Source organism: Biomphalaria glabrata, chromosome 10, assembly GCF_947242115.1.
Source record: "Biomphalaria glabrata chromosome 10, xgBioGlab47.1, whole genome shotgun sequence".
Classification (NCBI taxonomy): Eukaryota; Metazoa; Mollusca; class Gastropoda; family Planorbidae; genus Biomphalaria; species Biomphalaria glabrata.
In genome coordinates, this window is record NC_074720.1 from 37,102,554 (window position 1) to 37,124,202 (window position 21,649).

The 21,649-nt window shown below is 35.8% G+C and overlaps 1 protein-coding gene and 1 long non-coding RNA gene across 3 annotated transcripts in view; one reads left to right on the plus strand and one right to left on the minus strand.

The window, feature by feature from the left end:
- The first annotated feature begins 455 nt into the window (after positions 1-455).
- LOC106053120 (major egg antigen-like) overlaps positions 456-21,649 on the plus strand; it is a 74,437-nt gene continuing 53,243 nt past the window's right edge. Inside the window, exon 1 of one of the 2 annotated variants that reach the window (XM_056044012.1) lies at positions 456-636. The gene's annotated coding sequence lies outside the window, so the exon portion shown is untranslated. The other variant, XM_056044014.1, reaches the window with a different exon arrangement.
- Positions 13,651-16,111, minus strand: LOC129928675 (uncharacterized). The gene is made up of 3 exons (XR_008780140.1): positions 15,900-16,111; positions 14,464-14,531; positions 13,651-14,132 (listed from the first exon to the last, which is right to left on the minus strand). It is a non-coding gene; the product is annotated as an uncharacterized LOC129928675 (long non-coding RNA).

Genomic DNA, 21,649 nt, shown 5'->3' on the forward strand with positions numbered 1-21,649 from the left:
CTTATCTTATCTTATATAATACAGACGTTATATTTCATGGTTTACGAGTCTAATGTGTGTTTAAGACTTGTAGGTCTATTATTTGAAGCCCTATGGAACATTTTAGTATTATATCAAGTGTATTCATAGCTCTATGATGCTAAAATAGAAGTTGTTAGCTATTGAGTAATGCAAAGCCTCCTTGTCAAGAATCCTCTTCTTTTTTTTTTGTCCGAATCTATCACTGAGTCTAGATACGGTGACGCAAAGTGGGTCGAATGCTTCTATCATTAAGTCATACCTAGACCTCTAGACCTTTCCTCGTGTATATTTACCTGTGCATTGGCTAACTTCGCCAACAACAAGGTGAGCATGCTAAGCACAGAGAGCAGGAGTAGGGGGAGGTGGTACGAAGAAGAGAGAGGGGGGGGGCGGAGGAAACTCACACCCACTGGTATCAAAAAGTAAACGAATTTCCGTTAAGAGCAATTTTTGGACCGGCGCAGAAAACTGAAATTTCCAGAAAGAAGTTAGAATCTATCACCCCATCCTGGCCAGTTTTGATACTTTCTCGCCAGTGTTAAATATTTTGTGTATGTGGTGATTTATGTACCCGGACAAAACTAAAAATTCTTTGTATATTCCTTTATAGCACAGGTAAGTCATGCGCCACTTTTATTTTGTGTTATTGCATGCCAATGTGGCAACATTTACTTGTGGATCTAGATCTCCTAGTCCCAGATGTAGCCGTGTTGAAACATTCGTAATCCAGCCCTGGATCTTTCTGTATCCATATGTTTTCATTTCTGCAGGTAATTTGCAAACATCAAAGATATGTTTTTCTGCTTACTTTTAATTTCTTTCGGCTTTTGTTATTAATAGATTGTTACGTGTTGTTCGCTGTATGTTAGACCAACATTTGGTGGGAATATAGTCTTTAATTAAATCTCTACGTGTTTCCGCAAAAGGCGTGTTAATAGCGATGAGCTGACTGTGCCAATGGATTAAACCCTAAACTCTCGATAGTTTATTAGATACGTTACTTCCCTCCTCCCCCCCCCCATTTTTTTTTAATATTTTTGTTTTGACAGCGAAACTTTTGAATAATTGTTTCGTTTCTCAAACATTCGTGGCTTTTTTGTATCACGCTGTAGACCGGGGGTTCTTAACCTGTGGATCGCGACCCCCTTGGGGGTCGATTGACGATTTACGAGGGGTCGCCTAAGACCATCGAAAATATGGATTGTTATTGTCTATTGATGTATGTGTGTTGGGGGGGGGGTTGCGGCAGAGTGGGGGATTGTAAAAAAAAAGGGGTCGCCGAGCATAAAAGGTTGAGAACCGCTGCTGTAGACGGACTGTAAAGCTCACGTACCATTGACCTAGCCACACAACAGTGGCGTAGCGAGGGTAGTGGTAGGGGGTCCGAATTTGAAAGTTCCCCCCGGGTCCGCATTTAATGCGGGGGGGGGGGGGGAGCCCAATGAGTGTCATCAATTTTATTTTATATTAAATATTAAATATTTCGCTACTGCCATACAATGTTGCTACTCTCATGGAGTAAAAAAAATGTTGACAGCGTTGAGCTAGAGGACGTTATAACGATATGAGATTTGTCACTTGTGCATTATCTCGCCCAATATTATTCATTAAACGAGTCTTAAAGATTTATTTTTGTTAACATATACCTGTTTGAATTTAGACACATATTTATTAAGCACTTTATCTCATGCCATGATGTCAAATGTCAAAATGCAAGGACCCCCCCCCCCTAAAAAGATCAAGCCCCCAGGGCCTCAAACCCTACGCCACTGCGACACAATGTACTTGAGTCTTTACCTTTTTATTTCTGCACCTCAAACGTTTCAAAGTTTTAAATGAAAGTAAATTTCATTGATAAAAGCGTGTAGGAATCCCTTAACTCTTTCTCTCCATAATTATTTACCACATTCTGGTGGAATCGTCAGTTAGGAGAGAAAGAGTTAATGCTAATAAGATCAATGACAAGGAAGGATTTCACCAAATAGTCTTCAAGACAATGAACATCTTATCTTATCTTATATAATACAGACGTTACTTCAAAAAAGAAGATGATTACGTCCTACGCGTCATGCATTTTGTCATGGATATTAACCAATGACCTAAATTCTGCCGTCACTGGTTTTCCTGGCTAGCTCAGGCAACCCATTCTATGCTTTGATAGCCCTAGGGAAGAAGGAGTGTTTGTACAAATTTGTCCTAGCATATGGGACGAGGAATGTTGGGTAGTTCAATGAAGGCAATAGGTTGAACATACGTAGACATCGTCAACAAACTATTTGAGTCGGGACACGAGAAGCTCAATTCATCTGTTGCTAAATCCCTGGACAGAAGCCCTGCGGCTGTGTGCAATGCACGTATGTCACCAGTCAAGAACACGTGACTTCCGAACACGTGACTTCCGAAGTTCCGAGACATGTCGAAACAGGATCCAGCGAGTCTCGAGAGGTCGACAAGAATATAAGATACGGTTGCCGCTTCTTCCCCGCAGCGGGGGCACTGTGACATGAACCGTCGTTAATAACTTGAATAACTTCCTTTTGTGAACAAAACAAAATACAAAAGTATTTGTAATGTAGACAAAATCAACTTAATGTGAAATCAACTAAATGTGGCAGACTTTAGTTATACTATTTCTTAACAAATTCTTACTCACTACAATAACACTACCTTTCAGTCTCACGTTCTGGAGTCGTCTCCCCTAACTAAGACCAAGTGACGACAATGCCACCTATGTTGCATCATTCACATCCATTCACTAACCTCTTTCCACCGTAACCATATAAACGCACACACACACTTCATAACAACCGTACTATAACTTTGATACAAAATGTAGAACAAAGATACTAAGTCTAGAACAAATATAATAGAACACATATTCGAAAAAAACATATATTAGAACAAAGATAACAGAATACAGATACTATGATACAGATCTAGAACATGTGATGGAACAAAGATACAAATCTAGAACAAAGATACTAGACTACAGATAGATCTACTAGAGCAAAAAAAAACTTGAACAAAGATGCTGAAACAAAGACAATAGAACAGACACTAGAACAAAGATACTAGAACACAATAGCATGTAAAGTGTGTGCAGTTTTTTCTAATATATTGTTATAAACCTGGTGGTGACACAGATGGGGGTAGTGGTATGTGTGTAGTCAGCCGACGCAAATCGCCCCAGGCCAGTGCTAGACGAGCGGTCAACCGTGACGAGCGTCGTGAACAGAGATCAGGAGCGTCACGAGGGATGTAGTCATCTGACCACCCAGAATGGTCGAGCGACGTACTGTCCGGTTCTAGAAGGCCAGTAGGGACCCTATATGAAGAGCGGAGGTGTCGCAGTCAAGACGGTTCACGACAGGGGTTCAGAACACGGTCGACTACAGCACAGTTCAACGGTGTGGTTCTGTACAGAGCATTACGACGGTTCAGTGCGGAGTACTGTCAAGTACAGTTGAGACGACTGGCGTCTTGATCTTGGTCTGCGATCGAGTCCGACACAACGAGCCTAGTGTGTGAAGTCAGTCCTGAACTGTTGAACCCAGTGCAAGCCCGGAACGAGACGGAGAGGCCAGTGCAAGAGTTGATACGGCGGTACGGTGTTATCGGAGAGATATTTGTACAGTGTACGTGTTGCCAATTATTCAGTATTGGCAGTAATTTATTGGACATTAAACTGTTACGTTACTTTGGAGCCCTGAGTTGTCAAGTTCTTTTAAGGTAGTGGTGTAAGGTGCAGTTTGCAGAGAGCCTGGATAGTGAGATTCTTTACAATATATACAAAGTTCCCCTTTCAGAACTTGAGATCTATAGGGCAGAGGATGTAAAGGCCATCTGTTTCTGTGGCCCATGGTTAAAGAGGTTGTCATGTGGCCAGCACAACGACCAACCGCCTTTACTTTTCCCCAACTAATGTCAGGTACCCCCTTAGAGTTGGACTCACTCAGAGGCGCCCTAAAGATCACGAAATTAAAAAATCACAGTCTTCACCAGAATTGGTACCCGGGAACCCCGGTCCGGAAGCCAAGCGCTTTACCACACAGCCACCGCACCTCCAAAAGTATATAGGAATCCATCAAATCGTCGACCAAACTTGACTCACTAGTTGTCCAGTCACGAGCGTGATCTCACAACCTTATAACCTAGAACAATAGAAAATCTACCAATAGTGCAGACAATGATAAAATTGTCCTAAATAATGTTTTAAGACTGGACTATTCTAATTATTCTAATTAGGCGCATGTAGCCTAGTTGTCTAGTTAGTTTGACAACTGAACCCAATTGATTCACTAGAGATCTATTGTCTATAGAGAAAGTGAATGTGGCATTCTTACGTGTCGAAAAAAGGGGTGGGGGGAGGGGTGCAGAGGTAGACAAGGGCACTGAATCATTCAATGTTCTAAAGTTGCAACAGCACGTCAGACGCCACAACCAATCACCCAATCTCATTTTGTTTAAGTCTGCGTTCACTCCCTTTGTTTAGAGTACAGCCGGCTAACCTCCCTTCTATTTGGCACAGCAACCACCCTAAAAAAAAAAACCCAACCTACTAAATAATGTTGTAAGATGCAACACATGTAATAGATGCGTTGTGTATAGCACACTTTATTTACACAGACATATATTATGTCACTTGTCTGTTATGCGGCCAAGCGATTTGATTATTTTGGCAGCGAAGAAGAGCGCGCGACAATGGTTCTAACATATTACTACTCTACGTCAAAATAAGCAAGAGCATAATGCAGGCCTACGTAAGTACATCATTAAAAGTTTCAGCTGTTCCTTCAGTGCTGAAGATTATTCGTTCTTAGCCCGAAATCTCCTTCAGGATGGCATGGGAGGGAACAGGGTTCAAACCGGGATCATCGTAACGACAGTCCTTTGGTGATACCACGCGACCAATCAGCCATGATGTACGGGGCAATACATTGTATTGTATTTCATTGCGTGGCCAACACTAATTACATATTTTTAAAAGCTTTTTTCCAAGCTGGTACAGATTTTGATCTTGGTTCGGAGTAAAAATCCTCTAACACAAGACTTGCATTCAAATCCACTGTATTAGTGTTTACAAAGCTTATATCAACTCACTCTGTCTTTATGTCTGTCTGTTACAATTTTGTACACGTTAATTCTCCCACACCCATTCTCGGATCAAGTTGAAACTTTACACAATAACTTTATTGTACATAACAAAGCATGAATCAATTTTAAAAAATTGACCTGTTAGTTTATTAACTATTTGGTAATTAATTATTTTGTTTGGGATCGAAAATAGAAGTAAATGCAACCTACTGAGAAACGTAGCTGTATATGTGGAGTTATTTCCTTTGCGTTTTGTACACGTTTTTTTTTCCCACTTCCCATTCTCGGATCAAGTTAAAAAAAATTTCATAGTCGATGACCATAGATAAATCAAGATTTTAAAAAATAATTCTTTAATCAATTAGTGGTAATTAATTTTGTTTGAGATAATAAAAAGAGCTTATTCCTGCAACATTGAGATAAATGGCAGTGGGTTTTTTTTTTGTTTTTTTTTCCCCTTTGATAGGCTTTGTTTTTGAAAAATATTTTGCTTGTTTTGTTTGCGTATTTGTGAAAACGGAGGGGGGAGATCGGAAGGTCAACTTGAGACAGAGCCAAACAAATTTTATATTTTTCAATAAATAAGTAGATCTAGACATTCCTTGTTACGACTCTATTATTTTGACAGCATATAGTTTTTTAAAAAAATATTCTCCACACCTCAGCGTAGACTTCTTCATTTCCACGAAATCTGCATAAGAAATCCTTTTTATTTTCAAGAACGGTCCATAAGAAGTCTTTTTTTTTTTTTTTGCCAGTAATCCTCCATGGGAAGTCTTTTTATTTCCAAGAATCCTGTTGTGTATGAAAAGTCTTTTTATTTCCAAGAATCCTGTTGTGTATGAGAAGTCTTTTTATTTCCTAGAATCCTATTGTGTATGAGAAGTCTTTTTATGTCCTAGAATCCTGTAGTGTATGAGAAGTCTTTTTATGTCCTAGAATCCTGTAGTGTATGAGAAGTCTTTTTATTGAATAGCCTAGTCTTTAAATCTCCATGTACTTATAACGAAGCATCTTTTTCACCGGTGCAGACACACACATAAAGATAACATTTCTTTTCAGTAATTATTTCGAGCAGCATCCCCTCAATTAACTCACAGATTAACTTTTTGTTTTACATTAAGTATTAAATATTGCGCAGAATTCAGGGTCCCCCAAAGAGGTAAAGCCACCCCCCCCCTAAATGATGGCTAATGACTAGCTACGCCACTGGAAACACTGCTTCACTATGTAAACCTAGTTTCACATAATAGAACAAAAAAAAAAGACAGCGCTTACAATCTAATCTTGGTAGGTAAATGCCAGTATGTCCATTTAACAATTACCTTTGCTAGGTATCTTATCCTAGAGCAGGGAAGGAAGTTTCGGACAAGTTTCCTCACGATGTTCTATTTCTGTGTACTGCTAGGGTTGTAGGAATACATTTCTTTATCAGCTCTTAGAGATAACTCTGGTTAGGTGATGTATTTTTTTCGTTAACATCAGCTCAATTTGAGTTCTCGGCCTTGCTACAGGAAGTTATTTTCTTATCGTTGGAATGGGCTCAATCTTAGATTGTAGATCGTTCATAGAGTATTTATTCATCTCTGTGGTTCAATGATCTAGTTCTAGCCTTCAATGACATTTGAAACTTTTACAAACTGAATCGTAACGACAGCTTGGATTTTCAAAGCACCATCGAAGGTTATAAGCAAGAAGCAACCTTCACCCTCCCCTCCCCCCCCCCCAACACATTCGTCAAGTAATTTAGTCTTCAAAGAGCAGCATTGAGTGTAAAGTTCTGCAACTCAGCTTTGGACTTTGGGATATGGAATAGAAGACAAAGTAGCTTTGATCTGAGAACAATCTGTAAAAAAAAACAAAAAAAAAACAACAACAAAAAAATTATATATGGAAAAGAACTGCACATTTACAGACATATATCTCAATGCTGTAACATTTCTAACCTTTTTCTATATCAAACAAAATTAATTAATTGCCAGTAATTAATTGGTTAAATTTTTTTATTGATTCGTGTTTTTCGAGGGACAATTAATAATTGTATTATGTTTCAACTAGATCCGCGAAGTGATACAAAACACGTATACACTATTTGTACCGTACAAGGCCTATTAATATATGTATTCTGAAAATTGAAGGGGACATATGAGATTCGATTGTGATTAAAAAGAGTTAAAAAGAGTTTGAATGAAACTTAACGCCATCTAACATGTTATTATTTTAAAGAAGGAAGGCATACATTGCCATGTCATTGGTAAATTGTAGTTCTTTACTTATCATGAACTCTTTGGACTTGTCTGTTCTCTGTGGTGCTCATGAATAGGGGCCCTATCCATGGCGAACTGTGGTTTCAACTTTTGCCTTCACAAATTTCGTCACAGAGTTTCACACACAAAACAAATGTGAACTGTACCAAGACCTTTCGATAAAGAAGGCCTGAACACTGACCTGCAACGTCACAACCTGTGGGTAGTTTAGACCTAAAGCTCGTTGCCACGTCACAGGTCTAAACTGCCCATAGATTGTGATGTTGTTGTAGGTCAGTGTTGAGGCCTTCTGTAAAGTATGGTCTAGACTGTACAAGTACATTTCATTCCGCATGCATTGGGCAACTCCCAGTGGCGTAGCTAGGAATTTGTCGGCGGGGGGGCTTGACCTCTTTAGGGGCCCTGCATTTTGACATTTGACATGAGATAATGGCGTGATATTTAATGTAAAAACAGCTTTCGGACACTCATTTTGGGTTCTCAAGTTAAGGCCCGGGGGAATTTCAAAAATTGGACCCCCTTCTCCCCCCACCCTATCTACGCCACTGACAACTCCAGTGAATAGTATGAACGTCTAGCCATAAGACCCATGGATAGTTTGGATTGTCTTATTTCCTAACTCTAAGCAACCAGAATTGAACTCTTTTTGAAAAGGAGTGAAATTAAATTAATCTTGAAATGTTGAGACAGAAAAAAAAACACTTAAGATTCTAAAGTGTTTTTTCTTTCTAAAGTTTATTATCTATTTAAATGCTTACTAAGCAAAATTCAAGCCAAAAAGTGATCTCTCCTTTTCTCTCTCTCTCTCTCTCTTTCTCCACACACACGCACACACGGAGAGAAATACCCACATATATACACAATTTATATCTTATTTTTCTTTTCTTCCTGTTCAAATCTTATCACTGGAACCCAACACTTTACCTTATCAAATATACCTTGCAGAGAAAATAAAACTTCAACACTAAAGACAAATAGAAAAAAAATCAAGTGTTAAGTCAGCTAAGGTAAAGTCAAGCATCGGAGCACTCTAGTTCACCATTGTGACTTTCTCTCAGTAAATATACAGCAAGCTTGATACGTAAATAAAAAAAATAAATCTGATTATTACCAGGAAATAAAAAATTCGCTTCTTTTTATCCAATGAAATAAAACTAAACAGCGTGAGCGTGTTGATTAGATTTGATTCGCGTATTGAGCACTCCATGTTTTAATTAGAATGTAAATTTAAATGCACACAGTATTTAAACTGTGTTAAAACTAAATGGATTTATATTAAGCTTTAAAAAACCCAATAAGCATTCCTTGTTTTTAATTGGCGTTATTTCCTTTGATCTTGTGTTTTAATAGAGACCAATAATCATAGCACTGGTCCAGTAGCTTAGCAAGGTTGGCCTACCCGTGGGCTCGGGGTCAGGAATATGGTTCAGGTTGGGTGTGAAATACGGAATAAAGTCTACCAGAATGTAGTGGTGAAGACTTCAAAGTAAAGTAGCAATTATACATAAAACACTGAACCATAATCTTCAAATACAAAAACAAAATTTAATAAAATACTCTGAAAGACACAAAGATAAAGGCACATTCCTCGTCCCATATGCTAGGACAAATTTGTACAAATACTCCTTCTTCCCTAGTGCTATTAGAGCATTGAATGGGTTGCCTGAGCTAGCCAGGAAAACCAGTGACTTGGCAGAATTTAAGTCATTGGTTAATATGCATGACTAAATGCATGACGCGTAGGACGTAATCATCTTCTTTTTTGAAGTAACGTCTATATTATATAAGATAAGATAGGAATTTAGAAACAAAAAAAAACATTCCGAGGCAGGTACTTTCTTTTATGATAGAAATACTGTTTAATCATGCTGAATACATAATGGATGAAGTAAAATTTAAAATTATTAAATATCAGACATTTTTTGATCCCATGCGGAATCTATTGACCATAGGCCCGGGCGCCTTGACCTAGATTCGCGCCATGGTTGCTACGCCACTTCGCCAGACTATCAATTCATCACTTCATCTCTCTACCCTCTTCGCGTTTGAATACTGGCTAAGATAGCACTGGTATACCAAAGAGCCTGAGGTTCCCCCCCCCCCCCTTTTTTTTTTTTACACTTAAAGAAATTGCTCTCCATCATTCACAGCTGAAATAGACTCATATAGCACCGATGAGACTATATCTTTTTTTTTTTTTTCAACATTTTGTTTCTTTTCTTGCAAGGAACACATTGCCAGCTTTTTATTTTTTAGTCAAGCTGTACGTTACTATTTTTAAACACTGTCTATGAGTTTGGTCATAGACTATATATTACATGGACTGCCAACACTAAGGAAACTAAGCATAAGTTACATTCACCGAGGCGTCCTTGGTTGCGTGGTAAATTGACTTCCGGTAGAATTTGTTACTATATAAAGAAACTATTCCCGAAGATTTTTATCATCAATTTTACAGCAAATCATAAATGGAAACTTAATTGTCATATACGATGTTACAGAGGTAAGTGTGCACAAATCAATAGTGACTTAGATCTATGACTATAAAGCTTTGTAACTGATTTTCTTAGCCAATATAGATAATTAGCCAAGCCTGTATTTCGTGTATTCTTGTTTACGACATTAATTGTCTGCTAATTGGTGCTGCCAGTTTGGATTATTTGTTTTTCTTTTTTTTTTTTTTCATCACATTTGATAATTATTATCATTATTTTTACAATGTATATTTTAAATGTGATAAGCGATTTACTGAAAGAGTCAATACATTTCTGAGAGTGTCATTTATTAATTTTGTATATAATGGGTGATATAGGCCTAAGTTAAGTCTGTGAATGAGTCAGTCTAAATAAAATAACAATATAGTGAGTCAATAAGCCTACAATCTTACATCTTTACCAACTTTTGTTCAGATCTACAAATATTTTTTTTATTCAATTTGATTTTAATTTCTAGATAATGTGCATTTTTATCTATAGTAATGGAAAATCAACCATAAAAAAAAAAAATCAACGATGTATGTATGACTAACTGAAAAATCTGCATAAAAATTTCGGCCTTCAAGTTTTTAGTTTTTTTTTTTATTTAACTAACTAGAATCCCAAATAACATCCAATTCTTCTAAAAGCTATAAAAAGATCTGATATTGTTTCGAATATATTCGCCCAATAAAATTTTAGAATCATTAGGCTCTACTTCACTAGAAAGTGATTGTACACATTAACATGTAGACTTTCAACGAGATGTAGTGACCTATGGCTATAAACTTTATCTACAAATACGAACTTACACACAACACACTATACACTACTATATATATATATATATATATATATATATATATATATATATATATATATATAATAGAACACTAAACACTATTTATGTAAATGCCCATTTTTAAGTTTGTAAAATAATAATTTGTTTTTATAAAAAATCTGGCTATGCCTATAGTACTCTTAACAAAATTATGACTAAAAATATTATGAACGTCGAGTCTCTAGATTCATCATCTTTGTGTGTCTGATAAACCCAGAGAATGAAGATATAGAATCTATATAGGCCCCCTATTATATAGAATCTAGCTCTAGTTGACTCTAGACTAGATCTAGGATAATTTCAAGTCTAGATGTTCAGCTTCATCTTACCTTGATCATGATGATTAATTTTAATCTGACTTCCTGACTTGTTAACTTAAACTTCATCTTAGTACTTACTTAGCCCTTTGGCGGCTTTGGCGCCTTAGCCTTAGCTTCTTCATATGTGAATCATGAATGGAAGTGCTTGGCTCACAGTGTCACAGATCGTTCTTTAAACTATTTGAAGATCTACTTTATCTTTACTAACGAATCTATATCTAGTTTATATCTATATTTTATATGATAATAATAGACCTAGACTCTTATACTTATAATAAAGACAAAGTTATAAGATCTAGAATCTGTATCTAGAATTCTAGATCTATTGCCATTTGTGATTTATACACTGATTATACACTACAGATTTAATGTTTCTGATGAGCAATACTACTATCTACAGCCATGCCCATTAACATAGGCCCTACTCATGTACTAGATCTAGCTCTTTTGATCACAACTCATATCTTGCCTAGATATAAACAACTGTACTAGATTGGACTAGACATTCTAATCGGTTCTATTTTCGTTTTTCATTATTCTCACATATTCTAGTAGGCAATAGGTACCAAATTGTGCTATTTATTCACTGTAGATCTAGATCTTAACTTTTCTCTTAACTACCAAAGAAGTACACAAAGGATGTTGAATGGTACCCTTCAATGTGTGGAATCAAGTATTTATCCAGATACTGCCACAATATGCTCTTATTGTTTTCAAAGGAGTTTTCACACAGTGCCAGAAGCTGTATAAATACATTTAACAGTAAGTTTTTAAGTAATTAATCATTTATTTTTAAACGTTATGTAAGTCTATTTTAATTGTAAGAATCCATGTGCTATTTTATTTAAAGCTAACTTTTAGGTGAATATTTACACAATATTGTTGTTATGTTGTAAATAAAACATATTATATTCCCTCCAGCCTGTGCAGGGTATTTCTAAAGTGATAATTTTCTCATGCAGGCCAATACCACTCTTTTGTTATCTAAGGTGTTTTCCTTCAAATTATACTTTCTTGCATAAGAATTAAATATATTATGCAACAATTCTCAATTAGAAGTACAGATTAACCAGTTATCTTGGTGGAAAAGGATGTCAGATGAGTTGAGAAAATGCTTAAAGAAAGTCTTTACATAATTCTTTGAACTAAGTCACTATAAATATTTTGGAGATTTTTTAAATTTAATTAGAATTTTATTATTGCTCACATTAAAAGCAATTGTTCTTTTCTTTTCCGCAGATGTATATTTCAAGAAGAAATGATGCTTTCTTATTTCTAAGAGTTTATCAATAGGATGAATGCCACAAAACTCACTTGTTATGCCAGAAACTCTTCCTACGAAACTTCCAGTAAGTAAAAAAAAAAGTAAAGTTTCCCTTTCAGACCTTGTGATCGATAGGGCAGATGATGTAAAGATCATCTGTTTCTGACCATTCTGTTGCCTACGGTTAACGAGGGTGTCATGTGGCCAGCACAGTGACCAACCGCCATTACTTTCCCCAACTAATGTCAGGTACCCATTAGAGCTGAGTAGACTCAGACTCAAATTAAAAATTCCAGTCTTCACCAGGATTTGAACCCCGGTCCCCGGTTCGGAAGCCAAGCGCTTTACCGCTAAGCCACCAGGCCTCCTTCCAGTAAGTAGGGCAGCTTAAAATTTAATACTTTTATCTTAGTGCAAAAAGAATAAAAGCTGTCTTCAAATTCTCCCTTTAAATTTGCAAAGATATGTTTATAATTTAATGTATGCAGTAAAAAATTATGTTTCAAACACTCAGTACAATATTCAATGACTCTCTTTATTTGGGTTACCTCAGCATGCTTGTGCAGAAAATTTCCTGAATTTATTTTTTAAATCTGTTCCCTTCACTTTCAAGTGCATTTAATCATTCATTAAATTTTCATAATATTACTGAATATAATGTCAAAGATTAAATATTGTTATTATTATACTATTCCTTTTTTTTGTAATATTTTAGTTTCATAATATGTTCCCATAGCATTTTTTGTGTAAAACCTCTAATATACTTTACTATACTCCTAATATACTTTTTAAGGAACTGTTTTGTTAGATGTTTTCAGAATTGATTTTATCCGTAAAGGACTTGAACATATGGAAGTTTGGTACTATATGAAACTAAGATTGAATTGGTGACTTGTTATGAATTTAATGTATGTTGTTTCTATTCCATCAACAGTACTAGAATTTGTCCAGTGCCTGTGATCCTCTGAGTTGAAGGAGAATGTGCTCCATAATACCTACTAGGAGCTTGCTGATAGCTGGAAGTTCATGAATACTATGTTGTCCTTGATTTGATGATTCTGAAAACTACCATTTCTGAAGACTTGAGCATTATTTCTATAATTTAAAAAAATCTTTTCAGGAAATATTGTGTTTATAATATTAAGAAAGTGAAGATAATATTGTTCTTACTAATATTATTGACTTATTAAAATAGAAAGCACATCATTACCAAAATTCACTTGTCAATAAATGTTAGCATTATTCAATTTTTAGTTACATGTTCAAACTATTAAATTTTATTATTTAAATTATAGCAACTTTCTCTTTCAGTCCAGCTTAAGATACATTCCTGTAAAAAGTCTGTAATAATAAGTTAATGTCGATGTAGTATTGTTCAGACACTTACAAGTTTAATCATCTATACTTCACAAAAAAAAAGTGTTTGAATGGTTTTCATTTGTTTGTACATCAAATATGTATTAATATAATTATCATTTTTAGATGAAACATTAAATACTGAAGATGACCATTTCAATTTCTGATGTAGGCCTATTCTCATTTCATGAAATAAACAGAATATTATCTGAAATTTCATCCCTTCATGGTAACTGTAACTGGCTTCATAAAAAAATGGAGTGATGACTGGGTTGACTATACATTTTTGTATAAATAATGCATCAATGAATGTAGCTTATACTGTTCTTTTCCTCATCTTGAAATGTGTGGACTGATAATTAGCTGTTGCATGATATTCTAAATGACAAATATCTTCTACTCATTACAATAGCATATTTCCATGCTGTTTGGCTAAGTGGAAGTAGATAAAATTTGTTCCTCTATTAGCTGTAAAATCTCGAAATTCATGAGCAGCTGAGAAAAAAAGAAAAGAAATTCAAACTAGTTTAGACATGTTATAAATATATATATTTGCTAATTAAAAAATGTAAGACTACTTTATGTTACAACAATGGACAGCATCTTTAAAGTTGATTTCAATGTAATCACAAGAAATAATTTTTTCTCTACAATTAGGCCTGCTTTAATGATTTTTTTTTTATGTAAATAAATTTTATGCATAGGATTAAATATAACATGTACTTAAGGAGATTTTTTACCTATTATTTCACAATTACAAGTAATTTAAAGTGATACATGTATTGATAACACAATGTTATTGGAGAAAGTAAAAAAAAAATCTCACTTGTAGTAGATCCCTTTCAATTTGAAAGTTAGTGACAATCAAATCAGGTTTTTGGAAGTAGTATGCTCCTTAAGTAAAAAAAACACAAAAACAACGAAAAATGTATTATAAAAAGTTTTCGCTTTAAATAAAATTTCTCTTGGGTGACTTGAGTAGAAAGTAATAGAAATATGAACTTCATTTAGCAATATGCTCACACTAAGCAGAAGTGGTTTTTACTAGTGAAAATTGTCTGTCCAAATAAGCTATTGAAACTACTGTTAGCTTCACATGATATGAACTGTAAAGTTTGACAGTTCTTCCTCTAAGACTTTTAGGTACCGGTATTATCTATCAAGAGCAGGGTAAAACAAGGATGGGTTTTGGCCATCAACACTATTCGGAATTGTTTCGTCTGTACTCTCATAGCGCCTTGGAAGATGGAGTAGGCCCTATATATCCACAGTAGATCGAATGGAAGGCTTCTTAAACTGGCTTGACCAAAACGAGGAAACTACATAACCTGATTAGGGAACTGATGTTTGACGACGATGCTGCTCTCACTACCTTTCGCAGTAATTATTACAAAGGCTAGTCAATACTTCGACAGCTGCAGGTCAATAGTTCAGTCTTACAATAACTCTCACCAAGACAGAAAAAAGGGCATAAAAAGTCAACATCATCAAACTCCATTTGAGTGAGGGCGTGAGAGGCTCAAATCTTCTCTTGCAAAAGCCCTGGACAGAAACCCTGCTGTATTGCGTAGTGCATACATGTCACCATACAGATCGAGAATTTTTGGTTCTGACCTGTTGAGACGGAGATCAGCAAGTCTGGGGCAGTCAAACAGAAAATGAGGCACGGGGGCACCAGGATTCGAAATTTGGCCATAGCCGTGAGAAACATGAGGCAACAGGACAGTGGCCTGTCCTGCAATGTGTTATAATAACTTGCCATAAAACATCACAGAATGTACTTTTTCTATTTTATCAACGACAGCATCTAAACGCCAAACATACTTTTCTTATATTTTTCAACTCGGAGAAAACTTTACATCTAGACTTATTACTTTTACTTTAGGCCTACACATAATATAGGACTTTTTTACAACTTATAAACGAAAGGTCATTTTAGCCTATTATAGTAAGAGCATATAGATCTAAATTTACCGGGTTATCCTTCTGAATAAGTCTTACTATTTGGTTTATATATATATATATATATATATATATATATATATATATATATATATATATATATATATATATATATATATATATATATATATATATATATATATATATATAGGCTATGCTCTCACAAGAACCTCAATTCAATCAATGTCGTAAACAAGAAAATACACAGGCTTGGCTAATTAGTCTATATTGGCTAAGAAAATCAGCTATAAAACTTTACAGTTATAGATCTAAGTCAGAAATTGATTTGTGCACACTTACCTCTGTAACATCTTCTTTAACAATTCAGTTTCCATTCATGATTTGCTGTAAAAGTGGTGGTAAAAATCTTCGAGAATGGTTTCTTTATACGTAAAAAAAAATCTACCGGAAGTCAATTTACCACGCAACCAAGGACGCCTCCGTGAACGGGACTTGTTTATTGAAAAATATAGGCTTAGTGCGTAGAGTTGGCAGTCCATGTAATATATAGTCTATGGTTTGGTGAAGAAAATTTAAGGATTCTATTTTCGTTGACCTCTGATATTTTGGTGTAATGATCTCACTTTTTAACAAACAAACAAACAAAACGAGTAAAATGCCACCCACTCTTGTTAGAGGTTCTAACATTCTTTACACGTGACTTACTGGTGTACTGAAAAATAAGATTTAAAAATGTGTGTATATTAGTGTGGATGTGTGTCTTTTATTGTGTGTGTATGTGTGTTTGTTAAATCTCTTGTATGGACCAGAGGGGAAAGGGAGAAAGATTCCGTGCTGCCATTAAGCAACACAACAGAGCTTGTGTCGGGACTCGAACTGCCAGAAATCCCAAAAGAAACATAATGTTATAACTTGAGGGAGGCAACTCAACGAGATATATGTATATATATATACAAGAGGACATGACAACACACATAGGACATCTGCCTTGAGCACAGCATCTTCATATCGGCTCTAGACTTGGCGGAAATCGTTCTCTCTTCCTAGTGTCAACATCCTTCCTAGAATAGTCACTAATAGTGCGCACCTTCTGCACTATCTTGGATGGCGGTGTGCATGGTGGAGTTATAACAATAAAACTCACGTCTAGATCACGAAATGCTACCATGGGGCATGTTATTCAACGTTCACACTTTGAATAGAGGAGCTCTCAAGTTCTTATCTAGCTTTTAAAATAATCAAAACTAGTCGACACGCGGCGTAGAATACGCCGCTATTTTCCAGGGCTCGCCTTAGGGCACTGCAACCTATGCGACGGCAGTGGGCCCCGCACTTTCATAGGCCCCACGCTAATCCTAGGTGTAAATTATTAAATTAAACCATTTTATAACTTATAACAGATTTTCCGAGGCCTCCTGATTGACCAGGAGCTCCTGGAAATCTCCTGAAATTGCAAAATGTACGAAAAAGTCCTGGAAATCTCTGGAAATTATTAAAATCTTTTGAAAGCTCATAAAAATCTCATGAAATATAGACAAAGTTGTCATTTTAGGGTGTCATCCAATATGGAAAACGCCAATCCTACGCGCCATTAATAAAAACGGCATTATGCATTACCCGTAATTTTGGAATCTGGTGAAAGAAGCTTCTACGCATCAAACTAATGCAGAATTACTTAAGGTCAACAATTCTCGAAGATAGATTGAAACATTTGGTAATTCTTTCTACGTGATCTATGTAGGAAACATAATTTTTATGATATACTGTATGACTTCGCTACACTCAAGGATCGTAAAGTAATTCTGTACGTAGTAAAGAATGAATAAAATGCAAAGACGAATTTATTTTCTAATACAAACTCTTAAATTTCACTTATTATCCTTATCCCTTCCCAAACTGGGCCCGTGAAATCTGTTTTGCATAGGGCCCCACAATGGTTAAGTCCGGCCGTGCTATTTAGTGACGGGTGAATACTACATGTTCTCCCCCCCCCCCCTTTTTTTTTTTCGCCGCTAAAGTTACGTGTGATATCTCTAGTCCGACTTGCAGAAATAAAAGTGTGATCTTTCCATGACTTCTTGGTGGTGTCAGGAATGATTGAGCCATGAAGAGAATTATATATAAGATAGATAGATAGATAGATAGATAGATAGATAGATAGATAGATAGATAGATAGATAGATAGATAGATAGATAGATAGATAGATAGATAGATAGATAGATAGATAGATAGATAGATAGATAGATAGATAGATAGATAGATAGATAGATAGATAGATAGATAGATAGATAGATAGATAGATAGATAGATAGATAGATAGATAGATAGATAGATAGATAGATAGATAGATAGATAGATAGATATGCAGTGCTAGTGTCCAGATCTAGCATTTAAAATAATCAATAGATAAACTTTTCTAACATATTCAGGTTTCACTAATTTAGGTATAGCTCTAGTGTCCAGATCTAGCATTATAAAAAAAATCAATAGGTAGTGTGACTTTTCTAACGAATATGAAATAGCGAAATGTCAAAATAAAAAAGTATGCAAACAAATGTTAACGCCATCATATAAAGCACGTTAACAAAAACTGGAGATGACATTTTAATTATCAGGAGAACGAATGCACAGAAACTCTAAATGTCAAATTTTCATTCGGAAAAATAAAGGGGGGGGGATATACGAAACTAGATTCATTATCTATTCTAGATAATTATTTGGAATAGCTCTACATCTGTAAGATTACGTCATTTTGTATGGCCATAAATAGACGCTTTACTCTGGGACTAGATGTAAGATGGTAACTTTAGATACATAAGAGTTCCCCTTCATTTGTGTCCCCCTTTACGTATCTTCATAACGACTACTATTAACCTTTTGACCTTTAGCAGTTAGGACTGTAACCAGTTCACGTACAGCTAATGGGAGCTCAGATACAGACGATCTGATAACATTGGAAGGCTGGTTTTGTTTCACTTTTTATCGGCGCCCGAAAGGGGAAAAGACGCTATTAGTTTGGGTGGCCTGTCTGTCCGTCCGTCCCAGTTCGGGGGCTGATTTTGAGTTTAACTATCTTTGTAACCTTGTTTGTTTTTTTGTTTTTTTTTGGAGTGTGGATGGGGGGGGGGGGGGATTGTTTTACATGTTCCTTCAGAGTTTCAGATAATTACATCCTAGGTCGAACTTTGCAGCGTTCGAACCAGGGACCACTAAGACGTCAGTCCAGAACACATATCACATGACCAGGCTATTACTAGTCTTTATATGATTGGAAGGCAAATATAACTGACATTTTCAGGTAAACGACATGTGTTTCAAGCTGGAACTAATTTAAATTAGCCTTTGCACATGATTATATTGGCTTATAGCTAAGGCAATTATTTCGTTTCAGCATTGACAGACATTCTTAATGTCTGGTTTGTTATTGAGTTTCTTGGGATAGAATATCTTTGTTTTCGAAATTCCATCCCAACATGTACAGATCTTGTTAGATTCATATTTCTAATTACTTAACACTCTTTACGACATAACCCTACACGTAACATTTCAAATGTATGCCATTGAGCAGCCATTGTCAGTTGAATCTTGTTTGCGATGTGTTGCAATTGAAGGTAGCTATTTTTCTTCTAGTTTCAGTTTCATTTAGCTGTGCCTTTTTGTTTCACAAATTTGTATACGATAAACGACAAAACTTTTGTAAGCATACAGTTACACTTGAATATTAAAAGTGTATGTTATTTAAAAGAGCATCTGAAAACGTTTTTACGTGAAACTAAAAGTAGAAGAAAGGAAGCTAGCTTAGGTTCTTGTTTTTATAAATCTTATATCAGCTCTGTATGTCTGTTTGGTAAAAAGTTTGTGCACGTTATTTCTCCCACACCCAATCTCGGATCAAGCTGAAATTTTGCACAATTATTTCTTTTACCTGACAACACACGAATCAATTTAAAAAATTAACCAAACAGTTAATTAACTACTGGTAATTTTTTTTTTGGTATCTCGAACAAGGTAAAGAAATTGTACTTGATTGAAGTGGTAGTATATGCTGAATAAAGTCCCCCTGATTGGTCGTCATCCGAGATTTAGTGAACCTAAAAAATAGGACGGGACTATAGAGGATTGGACTTTACAGTCATATTTGACGTTTTAGGATATGAGAAATGTGGTCATCTTCGATCACTAAGGAGGAGCTATAAACAATCGTCCATGTTCATAGGCTCTCCACTTGTAGAGATGTTACCGTGTTGGCTTGAGAAGGCTTGAGCCATGAGTTTGAATTCGTGTCGTTTCCCCCCACATTTTTGTATAAATGCTTTTTTTTTATTGTTTGTCTAGATCTATTACAAATTTAATTCCATGACTGATACAAACTAATTGATACAACTACAATTAATATAAGCGTTGTTGTTTTTTTTTAAAGTATTTTTTAATATTTTTTTTATCGAAATGAAAAATTGAAAATGTTTGAGTGCCACTCCAATGATGTAATACACAATTATACAATTCTCTGGGAACTAATTAATCAGTCCTGGCAAGTCTGTTTTTTAAACAGAATCTTTTTTTATATGAAAAGGTCAATTAATAATTAACTACTTCTCATGAGGAACATTATCTTAGCATGGGTGCATTAGTATGTCGGCCTGTACTATAAAACTTGCTTGTAACTAGTTGCCTCGTTTTGTTATGAATGTTAATTTTTTTTTTATTTAATTTGTAAAGCGACTTTAGGATTATAATAATAACACAAATGATCATGTAGGCTACGATGTGGCATAGATCTATGTGGCAACGAGAGATTTCGCTTTTGGCCAAGAGACACTATTTACTTCTGATATACGAGATTTGGTGCGTAGGCTCAGATTCGTTTAGGGAAACTATTAGTTGACAGCTAAGTGGGGCTGTAGCTACGAGGCACACTCACGTATAAGTGGCTCGCGCATTAGTCGAATTCCTCTCGTCTGGTATGTACCAATTGAATGAAAGAATACATCGCCTGCTTTGTATTTAAGACGTCAGACATTGTTTTGAATTCGTGTATATAAGAGTTACACGTATATTTAGCCTCAAAGCCCGGAAGCCATACGCCACCTTTCTTGTATTGATATTTTGTTTTTATCCATGTTTCCCCTCTCTACCCCCCCCCCCACCCCAAATCACCGATTCCCACAATCTGCTTATCTGTTCCTCGTTCCTCGTGAGGCACAGGAAGTGACGCAAGAGATGGGTGTTACGAAACACTTGAGGCTTTTCCACCAAAAGGTATCAGCTATGTTGCCCCCTCCCCCCCCTCCCACGCTTCTCCAACTGTAACCTTTCGGCTGTTTCTGATCAGAGTTAATACATCTTGTCGTCTGCTGAGCTTTGTCTTTGTTACGTAACCACAGCAAATGGTCTCATCGGTCACCGGCACGAGTCGTACCCAGAGGTACGCTATTTTCTTACCAAACATAACGCACGTCTCCAGGGGGAAATGACGTAATCAAAGGTTCCAAACACTTTTCTTTTGTTTTCTGTACATTCCATTTTTGTAAGATATGAATGTCTCGATGCCCCTGTAACGTTGACGCACCTGATTAGCAATGTCATTGATTAGATAAATCTTGTATTTGGTTTAGAGAAATTTGCATATTCTTATAATTATAGAAGTGTGGCAAGAAGTTTACAAAAGTATACCATATTGAAAGTCGGAGCTCTAATACTCTTTCAGGTAATCAAGGGAAGCTAGAGAGTCCGAGAGAGCATCCCTATTACTCTCCCCTACCTAGTTACAGAAATGTGGCGAACAAAGAATGCAATATCTAGACAACATTGAACAAGATCCAAATCCTAGACCTACCAGTTCCTCTATAATCAAAACAAAATAGTCAGCAACATCAAAAATCATAAAGCCCTGTCAATCTTAGAACCTAGTTTATACCGATTCTCTATAACAAATTATTGAATATCAAAAGTTATAATTATAGGCCTAAGTATATCTGTTACCCTCCAGTATTCTTGTTAAATACTTAGAATCTGGGTATTATAACATACATCGATTAAATGCCAAATTAAATGTTTTCATGATATTACGTTATGTGTCCGAATAGCG